Consider the following 12,721-nt stretch of genomic DNA (forward strand, 5'->3'; position numbering starts at 1 on the left):
GCAATTTTCTAACCCTCCCACAGCTATCTGTAAGGGCGCTTGGCTACTTACAGAAATTTCTGTTGGGTCAGACATCCATGGGCAGGTCACTTTCTCAGGGGCTGTAGCCACTAGCCAGCTGACTGAGTTACTCCATTGAGTCGATTCCTTTCTCACTCTCTTTCCTGACCCTGAGTAATTTTCTCTGACAGTTCGCGTTTTCCAGACATCAGTCTTTTTGAGATCATCATCTATAACAGCTATAATTCTTGGCTATTTGACAAATTTTGTCCCTGTTCATTTCTGTAAAGACATCGTGAGATGCTATGCTATGCTCATTTTATCATCATGAATTTATTAAAAACATGTTACACCAGCCTTAAGACACTCCTGCAGCTTAAACTGGACTAAACAAACACTTTTAGGGCTGACTCACTCTGAAAGACTCACTATAAACAGACTGAAAACAATTGCTAAGTTAGCAACATTAAGGTTACGAACAACCCATAATGCAACACCGCATAAAATAGAATAGTTTCACTGGTACTCTCTCCATTCAAAAAGAATATCTGATGTAATGAATGAACATATAATTATCTAGTCCTTAAATATAATACAACCCACACTTTCAGAAAAAAATGCTGGGCTAATACATTATCCTCTCTCCAGAACGGTAGAGAACTCTCAGCGTAGTTTTTCCGTTCATTTGGCATAGGCGCTGTGCCCGAGTCTCAGGTAGGGGAAACCTGCTATCTATTATGTACAACTGCCCTCACGTCACCACCATTTTGCACACACTAACAGTTCCAAATCTATTTACAAAACTTAAAATCTATTTTTTCCACATGTAAATGCTCAGTTTGAAACCCCTGAAGAAGGCATCTCACTAATTTCACACAAGTATTTCAACCCCATAATATTTCATGCAATACTTCCGTCATTATAAAATATCTCTTCCATATTTTTCATTCTCATCTTCCAGCACAGGGCAGAGAACTACAGAGGACACACTGTTTGATGAAGGAAAGTTTTGTGTCTGTGGTGGGCTGTACAAACTTTTCATTCAAACCACTCCCCAACCATCAGCATGACCCTTCCTTATTGGCTGTGGCCCACTGTCATTTGGTCATCAATATGCAGCTCCCTAATTTCAAGACAAGTTTTCAGACATGTATTCATACTTTTGTTCTGAATAGGGTTTTTCGATCATAGATACATATTCCATTCTAGTTAGAATGCTGGATTTGAAGGCTGTGTACACTTCTAAGAACAAAATATATTTGATTATGCAGCTACAAGCCAGTGTAAATGTAATTTCTAATAGTAGTAATAAAATTGTATTTTAGTAAATCTAGTTGTAAATTTTATAGTGTCTAATAATGTTTTTTGCAAGCTTGTAACCACATATCGCTGTCTTTATTAGTGGATGGAGTTCACCCAGTTGTCATTGAAATGGTTCACACGTTATCATATGAACTTAGTTTGGAACTTCATTTATCGGTGTCTCTCTGGTGTCAAATGTGAATGTCCTCCTAGTCCATGACCTTTCACCTCTTTCCAGTCGATGTTGAGAGTTGTTCTCGGTGTGGTGATGAGCTGGACCTTGAGTTAAGATTTTTTGTGAAACTTCCATTTCCAAATTGAACATAAATATCAGCTACTAGTGGTTGATTGCTAATAAGTGGGCTTTGAGCTGAGATTATTCTGCTAACCTAAAGTATTTTGTTCCTTGACAAAATAATCTTAATTCATCCACTCACTAATGAAGGATGTGAAATACAGTTGAGAGGGCTGGAAAAAGCTGTCTATTTCCATGGTGACGAAAGAACATTTACCCAAAACCATTTTGTTGTGACTACTGAGCTCCACCCCAACCCAGTCTGTTCAACTTTATACACCGATCAGCCGTAACATTAAAACCAGTTACCACTTTTAATGTTTTGGCTGAATGGTGTACATACAGTATGTAGACCATAGTCACAGATGGGTGCTTCTCCTGTGTACATTTACTGTGGCAGTTTGCCTAATGTTGAGCCGGGATGCCAGTCAGAATCAGGTCTGACAAAACTGTTTCGGTTTATGTTATAGTACCAGCAAAAACGTATTGAGTGTTTCGAGTTTTCCAGTATTTGGTGCTGCTGACTTTTCAGGCCACAGAGTGCAGGACACAATAACATGATATGCCAGTACTTACTTACTGTCATAATTGTGTTGATGCTGCATGTTTTTTTTAAGTATATGAACATTTCTGCCAAAAGGTATGTATTTTGTACCAAATAAAAAATAACCTGGAGACAATTTAAATCAAAATGCAAAGCAATTATTGACATTAACAGGTACTAAAAGAGCTAAAAGTTGTGTAATTTAGCCAAACTGCAGCAGTGAGTCTCTGCCTAGTCCACGGGTAGCAGGAATCAGAAGTAATATCCACAGGCTAACTAACAAGCTAACAAGCCCTGAATTTACTGTCTGACTTTGGTACATGAATGAATCCGGCGAGCCCCAAAGCTTCTGAATGGTCTTGTCAGCATTCTTTAGTGTATGGGTTACAGTGCACCATGAACAGCAACTGTTGAGTGTAATGTGTCTGCATGAGAGCCGGTATCAGCAGCAGCAAGTTGAGTTGAGTATGCAGGTTTGTAGGGTTATGTAGTACTAAACAGCCTCAGCAGTGAGCACATACAGCTACAGTAAGACCCAAGGGAAAATTATGTATTAATGAGTCACCACAGGTGCTGCTAAACTTAGTCACACAGTAAATGGTAAATGGAGTGCACTTATATAGCGCTTTTCTGTTCTTATCGACCACTCAAAGCGCTTTACACTTCATGCCATGTTCACTTATTCACACATACATTCATTCAGCGCTTTTCTATTCATACACACACAATCAGACACCAATGATACAATGGGGGCAACATGTGTTTCAGTATCTTTCCCAAGGACACTTCTACATCCAGAGGAGCCGGGGATAGTACCACTGGTTAGTGGACAACTTGTTCTACCTCCTGAGCCACAGTCGCCCACATATTAAGTGAGTTTTTAACACTGTTTAAGGTTGTAATGCTTTAATGTATATAGCTGGCAGTTAGTTTGGTAATATATAAAAGCAGAGTAGGCTCCTGCCTAGGTGAGAGCTTTTGTCAGTGTCTGATTTCAGATTGCAGCATATGGCTATTTCCTGGAGGCAGTGCACATATGTGTAATTTATATCTATTCATATCCACCTCACAAACATACCAGAAGAAAATATTCAGTTGTTCATTTTTGGCCAGTACTAAAATAGACATATATAATGTCCTAGCAAAGAAGAAACACACACAAAAAACTTCAGTGCACCAAAGTGTCTTATACACAGTGCACAGTGCACAACCCCCCACAGTCATTTGATCAGTCTTAGTTATTATTTACAAGAGTCCTCTTTTCAATCAAAACTCTTATCCCACAACAAAACAAGCAAGCAACAGTGTTTGAATACAGGGCCCCAAAAGTAATTCCTCTCGGCTTACAAACAGCTGTGTATTTTAAGTCCTGAAACTCTCATAGACAGTTCCATACCTGTAGCAAGGTTCCAGGAAAGGACAAGCCATTGCAGAGGATGCAGAGGATTTTCTGATGTAAGTTACTGGCTGGTTAACAGTGTGGAGGGTGAAGAGGAGAATGAAAGGACAGGTAACCTAACCCTGACGGGATGGCAGGCTCACAGGTATAACTAGCAGACGAACTGGCCCCTTCCATGAGTAGAAGTGCACCCTATCGGTGTTTTTTCCGCAATGCTTATTGTAGGTGGGTGTGTGTGTGATGCAGGTGCGTGCATCATTAAACGCATCGATCGCCACAGTTTGTTCGTCTGGCTGACACTTCTCATAGACTGTGATACAGGAGTGGATAGCAGCACATTCTTTCATTAATCCTCTATGGCTGATATTTCCTGCTTTTCTATTTTAACCGTTACTTTCCCATCCTATGACATCAACATACTTTAACAATGATCTCTCTGCCTGCATTTCCTGAGTTAATCTGTCCCTCACAGCTGCTCTTTAAATATTGTTCCATTTCTGTCATTCTGTCTTTAAGACCTGCTATTGTGCAACCACCTTAACCTGTGGGATGTCCAGGTAGTCTCAACTGAAAGTTTCCATCATCCACCTGCTGGCTGTACTCCGTCACCACCAGTGTCTAGACTCTGGGCAATCCTGTCCTATCTCCTGTTTTCATTCGGGCCTTCGCTTAATGAAAATGCTTCATATCAACAGAATGTAATTCCAGAAAAAACGTTTCTCTTTTGCAACCTCAGTGAATATTTTCATACAGTTCCAATTGATCTCTCCTTATTGAAATAATATTTGTACCTCTGCAAAACACTCAAAATATCACTTTTATGCCGACAATACAATTTTATATTTATTAGCTTCTTCACAGTTACTGAAAATATCTAACTTACAATCCAATCTTCAGGTCTTACAACAAGGACTTAATGAAGTCAAATGGTATTAAATGAAAAAAAAAAAATCTGTGGTCTTCACAAAATGCAGAGGATTTTCTGATGTTCCTAGCTGATACACTTTGAATGGCTTAACAACTGAGCAAGTTATATCTTACAATTACCTTGGTCTGTGGTTAAATGATAAATTATCTTTCAAATTACATGTTGAGGAACTTAAACAGAAGGTAAACTTTCTGTTCATTCTGTACTCATTCAGTCAGGCAACACTCAGTACAGTCAGCTATCCAGTCTGTACTGGACTATGGTGATTTTTTTTATATGCATGCACTACCATCTAGTCTTCAATCATTAATTGTTGTGTATCACAGTGCTCTGTGATGTTCCTAACAGGTGATGGCTTTATGACTTATCACTGTTACCTGTGCAGGAGCATAGTTGGCCCTATCCGTCAGTAGGGACTTAAACTAATATTTCCCTATAAAGCCATTGTAGAAAAACGGCCTGAAGATCTTTTTTGCGGTTAAGGCAAATTCATTTGTTCATCAGATCTCAGGTACCTCTTCTTAAAGTTCCCATATGTAGAACAGAGGTGAAGGTAAAAAAGCCTTTACATTTCTGACTCCTCTCAGATGGATACACTACAGCAGGATCTAAAAATTGATCAACTGATTTCTTTGGCTGATTTTACATTAATAAGTAAGTCCTCAACTGACTGCACCTGTACATGCTATGGAAGTATAGATCCTGACATTAACTTGGCTTTATCCCATTTTCTGTGCAAATGTGTTTTATGTTTTGCTGGTTCAGTCCTGGCTCCTACCCTTTTACTATTTCATCATTTTCTCTTGTCTGTGTTTTATAAATGTAAGGTTGATTTGGCTGGATTCCACTTTTGTTGGGTTAAAAGTACTGTATCTATGGTTGGCACAATGCTTGTTCTCATCATTTTAGCATTTTCTCCTTATCTCTTATCTACAGTTTATAAGTTTGAGTGTTTGTCTGAATGAATGTTTTTGCTTTGTGAAATTTAGTTTTATTGTCCTGTGCACACATGGCATCCATGCAAAGGAGAGTGAAACTGCTCTCATTACAGAGCAGCTGTATCAATAAAGGTTGAATTAATGAACAAATCAATGAATTGTTAGATTTTGTAATTACTTATTATTTTGCAGATAGATTTTTAATACAAAAAAATAATGAGCCTCCTAGATTTATAATCCCGAAGATTTGGTGACATGTTCTTACCACGGTAAGAGGAATTCAAGGGAGGAGCAGCTGGCGTGTCTTTTTACAGTGCAGCCAAACAAGCTCTGCTTGTTTTAATAAAGCAAGCTGTTAATTAGAAGTGCTACCACAATCTGATTTCATGCTGAACATGGTGTGAGTAGTTTTACACACAAATATTGTTAATTTACCTATTTGGCAAGTCACAAATATGTTGATACTGAACACATCAGTGAAAGGTTCACTGACAGCATATTTTTTCCACCAAAATATCTGCATATACTGTGGCACAAGGCTGATATTAGTGAGATCAAACCGGCTGGTTTGGTTTACATGCTGCATTCAGGGCTGTAGCCAGGGAACCTTTTTAAACCATGGTCCACCAGTGGCCATGGGGGTCTCTGCCTAAGTGTACATCAATCTTCTTCTCCTTCTCTCTGCTGAAGCTGACTTCCTGACACTGATGGACTTTGGGCAGAGAATGTGGCTTCTCTTTGGGTAGTCCCTAAGCTGCAACAATAAAACTAAAAATAAAATCAAATACTACATAAAATTAACAATAAATTGTATTAAATAATTCATGTCAGCATATATTAAACTTAATTCAAACTATTTAGCGTACTTCGATAATAATTTCACACTAATAAAGTATTCAGGTAGCAATACTGTAAGATTATTTCATGTATGATGTTACAGTAATCGGGTCATATTGCGTTTCTGTGTTTATGCCCCTTTTAACTTTCAGTCTATGGTCTCTATGGTTTGACAGTCAGATTGAAATTATAACTTTAACAAGAACCAGAAAACTGAGGATGTTATCACTGTAGTGCTTAAGACATCAGATTTGTTTTTCATAGTTTTATTATTGGTTTTTATCCATTATTATTATTATTGTTATTATTTGATTATTTGAACTTCTTATTATAACCTATTATATTTGATTGAATTGATTATTATTTGATTGTAGAAACAACAACGGATCAGCTGACTGAGTCTTACCAGGTGGGGATCATTCAGTGGTAGCCTGAAATTAAGTTTTCTATCGTATTGAGACTGTCTCCACCCAGCTATATATTCCATACGTACAGGGTATATTCCCACCTGACAAATGACGTGGATAATTGAATTAGACACTCCAGTAGTACTGGCACACACAGGTAGCCTATATAAGGCAAAGGTGTGTGTGATCACTCTGGTTTTCCTTGATCGACTGCTGAGTCTGAGCGACCTCAAAGTGTAGAGCTAGTCTCTTCACTCAGAGAAAATATATCAATCAAAATGACTATTATCTGCCGTGGTGTAGAGTATTGGCTACTGTAATGTAGGTTACATTGTAACCGCAGTTTTCTGAGTGAAGAAACTATCTCTCTACCCAGCTACATATTCCATATGTATGGGGAATGTCCCCACCTGACAGATGACGTGGATAATTGTATTACACACCAGTAGTACTGGCACGCAGAGGTAGCCTATATAAGATACAGGTGTGTGTGATCACTCTGATTTTCCAATCTCCACTGAAAAATCTAAGATGTGGGACCGACGTCTTAGAGAAAAGAAAGAAAAGAGATAATATAAAGGATCTGCTCATGAGATAGACAGGTATTATCCGTTGTCTGGAGCTAATGAGAACTGATGTTTTGCTCTACTCTGGATTGCTGTCACTTTGACTCAGCTGTGTTTGTGGCAGACATCAATATCGGTGGTGTATTGCGTGATGAGACCCGCTCACACACTCAGGTGTAGCTCAATTGTGGAAGCTGACGCTGCTCATTGTGAAGCAGCGGGTTGTGCTGAAGGTACCAGGCATAGTAGAAGCACACCGTGCAGGCATGTCTCGTCTGAGTATAACTCTGTGGTGGAACCCAGTGTTGTTTGGTGTTAAACCATAGAGTGTGTTTCTCTTTATGTTTTAGCTGTGGTTCAAATTAAAGAGGATGATGGTCACTCCTGCAGGCTGGGGCGTGCGTATGCCCACAGAAGATGGGCATGATTGCTGCACGTCCCGCCTGTATCCACACTATTTCGGCCCAGGAGGATCGTGCCTTCTGCATGAATTGTTTTATCATGACAGCTCAAACTAGTGAGGCAAGGTGCCTTTTGTTAAAAGGAAAAAGACCAGCTATTTCCACTCCAGTGGCTCAGCAGGCTAAATGTCCCAGGGAGGCAGAGTATGAGGGGGCTGGTCTCAGAATGTAGGTCATGCCCCGACCCCAGTCCTCCATCCCCTGAGAGGAGGTTGAGCAAAGCAGCAGCCACGCCACACCTCCTGGTAATAGATATAGAGAAGGAGGAGGATGAAGAAGAGGTCGATTTTGAATCACTGTTCCCAGATACAAATGAGGAGGCCCTCCCCTCTGGTCAGCCTCAGGAAGATCCAGAGGAGTGAGACAGTGAGCAAGACAATTGAGTAGTATCACTGAGGCTTTGGTGGGAAGGGCTTCTACGGCCCTCAGCATTGACCCTTGGCAAAGGCTGACTCCGCCCCTTCCCTCTTTGATCAAACTGGGGGACTAGGCCTTCCCCCCTCTCTGTGCCCCCTCCTTTTTAAGAGGGTGTGCCAAGGGCAGCTGGAGAATCCCTCACAGGCCACTTTGTTCTCCTGAGATTGCAGGATGTTTGCTGCCACTAGAAACCAAAAGAATATGTTCTGTGGCAAGTAGGTCAGTTATATGTCGTAGTAGTAGGAATTGTAAGATGATGGTTTCTCTGTTGGCTAAGATGCACAGAGCCATGGCTGTTCAGGTGCAGCTAACCAACACAGGGGCTATCCTCTCGCTATATCAGTGACTTACATAGCTGCGGGAGGGCCACAAGCTTTTGAGGAGCTGAGGCAAATTGCTTAAATGTTTCCTAGACTGATAAAAGGCAGGCAGAAGCGGCTGGCAAGGCTATGGCTGGACTGTGGATGGTGAGGCGAAAATTGTGGTTGTCTGAGTCCAGGCTGCAGCAGGAGGACCAAGCCTGTCTTGTGAAGCTGCCTATGGAGCCTTAGGCCATGGTAGGCCAAAGGACCAGTTCTTTGCTGCAACAAGTTCGGGGGGCCTGTGCTTGTGCTTGGGAGGTGTCCAGTACCTCGGGCCGCCGCCGGAGTGGTCATAAGCCGTCAAGAGATGCTGCTCAGGATGATTTCACTGGGCAATGCCCTGAGGACATGAAGCTATATTTGGAAGCCTCCAAGTGGGGCAAGAACAAGATTGCCACCATGTGGCCTGGTTCATAGGCGCATTCAGGGCCTAGATCTTCACCTCAACCAGAAAAAGAGCGGACTGGTGCTGTGACAAGTCACAGTGCAATCGTGTATAGTTTGTTTGTAGCAGCAAGTTTGGTTTCATCAGGTTGTGTAGGTGGTAAAGCACTGGTGATGGTTTCGGGATTCTGAGACTGCTCCACTTTGCGAGGTGTCTTGCAGAGTCCCCATACATATGGAATATGTAGTGTGGGAAATGATATTCAGTTTATGTTATGTTTTGCTCAGTTAGTAACACTGTAGAATTGAGAGGTATCACTTAGTACATTCCGTTCTCCATTTCAGTACCTGTTTGGGCTCATTCGAAGGACAAGAAACACCCAGGGTCACTGTGCTCTGGCATGAGATAGCTGCCAACGGAAGATAATGGGAAAAGGGCAGTAAATATCTGTAAGAAGGTGCTGACTGAAACCCGCCTCAACAAAGAAGTACTGAATATTGGGGGGGGCGAGCCAAATATATACTATTGCATACTATGTGGAACTCAGACACAACTGGGTACGCGAGCGAGTTGTGTCTACAGATATATCTGTAAGGTTTAATTAAGCAGTTGGTTTTACTAAGAGTAAAGTCCCCGAGTGATCTCTCCTCATCAAAGGACCTGTGAAGCCAGCATGCTTCAAAAATTTGGGGGCTCGTTCGGGATGAGTGATGAGCAAGAGGTTCACTATTGGGCAGTAGCACTGACCACGAGGGGTACTGACGGCTCCAGGTCGACCGAGATACTAATGAGGTAAGCAGAACCAGTTTAATCGAACTCTGCATATTTGACCTGAAATACCAATATTTACGGAGCCTGAAAGTAACCTGAGTGTGAAGTTGGATAAAGGGAGACGCAGTTTGGGCAGCATGTAAATTTAGTGGCTGTGGTAGCCTTGGTATGTGGCCTTGGTTTGGCAACCCCCTTACTTTCTGACAAGGGAGTAAGTCAGGCGGACAGCGGATACCTAACGGTGATAACGAAGTGGAACGGAGGAGGTTGAGAGAGAAGTAGTGTCCGATTGCGGCAGTTGCTCGGGTGAACGCCATACAAACTGACTGGCCAACACAGCAAACAGGGAGGATAAGTATGGACGGAGAGTTGGATAACGTAGTAGGCGAAGGAGGGTGTAAAAAGGGTGTAAAACCAGGGTCTGTTGGAAAACTCTAAACAAACAAATTAAAAATGTTTTAGTGGCGGTCGGTAACAACGGAACGGAAAAAGAAAAAGCTCAGGTGAGGGCGGAAGCGGAAGAAGAAGAGTATAGAGCAGTTGCTACAGGAGAAAGAACCAGACAATTATACATCGGCCAAAATAGATGTATGTTGACTGAAAGGGGCTCGGTGAACGTAGAGTGAGCTCCTGTGGGAGAAAGAAAAAAGTTATAAAGAGCAGAGAGACGAGGCAAAAAAGAGAAGGGAGGAAGCAGGAGTATTAGGGAAACGTAAATGGAGGAGGGAGGTGAAAAAGCAAGAGGAGGAAAGACAGAAATGGTTTCAATTAGCCATGTATTGTCAGGGAGCAGACCATTTGGGCAAAGACAATAACCAAGAAAAAAACAGAAGAAAAAACAAAATTTTCACTCCCACCTTACGAGAGAAAAGGCCCGTCAGCACCACCAGCTACTATCTATCCGGAGGTCCTATAGGTTACATCAGGAAAATTTCACGTAGAAACAGGGCCCGTGGAGAGCAATCACAACACAGGCAAAAGACACAAACACTCACAGGTCAAGCCAAAAAGGGAAACAGGAAGGGGACGAGAGTGAAGGGAAGGCTATTGTAAGTGGTGAAGGAACAGAGACAGATGAGGGTTGGGATACAACGTCTGCTTCTGAGGAATCAGAGGCAGACAGCGAAACTCAAGGTGCATTTGTGCAGAGAAGTAGAAGAGAGAAAGTGGAAGTGACAAGAAAGAATAAGAAATGGAGTCGAGTATGGATCCGGACAGTATCCCCTCATACAGATGGGGGCAGGCGGAGGAGAAAGATACAAGCCACTCAGTTTGGGAGACGTACAAACAGTGGTGGATCAAATGCCACCTCCAGTAGAAGGAGGCGGAATTTGGTTGGGAAAATTAGACAAATTTACAGCAGGCCAAAAGTTAGCATTGGGAGATTTTAGAGCAGTGGCAGCCCAATGTATGACAGCTCAAGACCTTAGGGAATGTGAAACTAATGCAGGGACACCAGATCAGGAGCCTCTGAGCAGAGTGGTGGGGGCCCTGAGTGAGGCCATTAGAGAGAAATTTCCACTACCAAACGTAGCTGCAGTTCCTAAACTTGCCTGGAAAGCGGGGCAAAACCCCAGGGAATATCTAGAAGGTTGTAAAGGCAAATGGTCCAAATATAAAGGCTGTCATCTGGGAAAGAAAGGGTTACAACAGGAGTGGTTCTGGAGAGCAGTAATGGAAGGGATCCCAGAAAAAGTTAAAGAAAGTATTTTGAGCAATCCAGATCTACCAGGCAGTGAATCTCATGTGTGGGAGAGACACCTAGTTAGCCAAGGACGAAGCAGGACAGGAGAAAGATAAGGTTAAAGAATTGCAAAAACAGTTGTTAAAATTACAGTTGGGGGAGGCTAGGCAAAAAGCCACAGATAAAAAGAAAAAAGAGACAAAAGCCAGTAAACAGATGGCAGCTGGAGCCCAGCCCGACCTGTACCCCTCCCCACCATGGGAGGAGCAAGGTTACCAGCCCACAGGGCCTCAAGGGTGGGGATGGTCTCAAACAAATTGGGGAGGAGCAGGGGAGGTGCCCGAGGGGGAAGAGGTTGGTTCAGGGGAGGAGTAAGGGCTAGCCCACCGTGGGGTATGCAGTCAAGGGAAGGATGATTCTGCTGTGGCCAAGACGGAAATTGGGCGAAGGAGGGATCCATATGCCAACCCACTCACACGAGGGAGGGGACGGGGAGGACCTCCAAGAGGTGGAGAAGTGGCACCCAATCCCCAATCCAGTGAGTGACTGGTGGCCTGAAGAGAAGGAGGACGACAGCCAGTATTGACACACCCCACAGAGAGACCCTGATAGCAAGGCTGAGGCAGCTCTTATGCTATCTCTGAGGGTAATGAACAACACCCTGCCGTTTCTGGTTGACACAGTTTCATATTCCACCATGAATGAAAAAATCTCCAACGAGACTGTTGAAATTGTGGGTTTCTCAGGGGTAGGACAAAAGCTGCCTGTTACTAAGCCTTTTCCGACGAGAGTGGGAAGTCAGACACTCCATCCGTATGTTATCTCCACCAGTGTACCAGTCAATTTAATGGGCAGAGATTCTCTCATTAAATTAGGAGCCACTATTCTCTGTAGTCCCGAGGGGATGGTAGTTATATTCCCCGATATCACTCGAATTAACAATTTGAAGAACAATTAGAAGGGAAAGAATGGCAATTGGAAACTAAGTACATCTATGTGGGGCCAGAGGGTGTAGCAGCAGGCGCCATCTTAACATCGAACCAAATGATTTGGTACCAAACGGGTGAAGAGGCAGTGCCCCATGTGTCACTAGCCCTACATCCCATCCATCAGGGTAAAGATCTGGGTCCCATGGTGAAAAAGGCCGTGGAGACCACTGATTGAGACCACCCAGCTGTAAAACAAATGTATCTCCATGGTAACTACAGACACTGTTTTGTTGCAACATGATCAAATTTCACGAGAGCATGGTAGAGAGAAAATGGACCATCCTAAGGTAGCAGATATATTAGTTGAGATGCCAGAATCTTTCTGGTCATCAGGGCCCATTGATGTGGGACTGACTGACTGCACTCCAGTTACGTTTGAGGTAAAAACAGACCTCCCTAACTGGCTGAGACAGTATCCCAGAAAACCAGCAGAGGA

This window comes from Xiphias gladius, chromosome 22, assembly GCF_016859285.1.
Source record: "Xiphias gladius isolate SHS-SW01 ecotype Sanya breed wild chromosome 22, ASM1685928v1, whole genome shotgun sequence".
Classification (NCBI taxonomy): Eukaryota; Metazoa; Chordata; class Actinopteri; order Istiophoriformes; family Xiphiidae; genus Xiphias; species Xiphias gladius.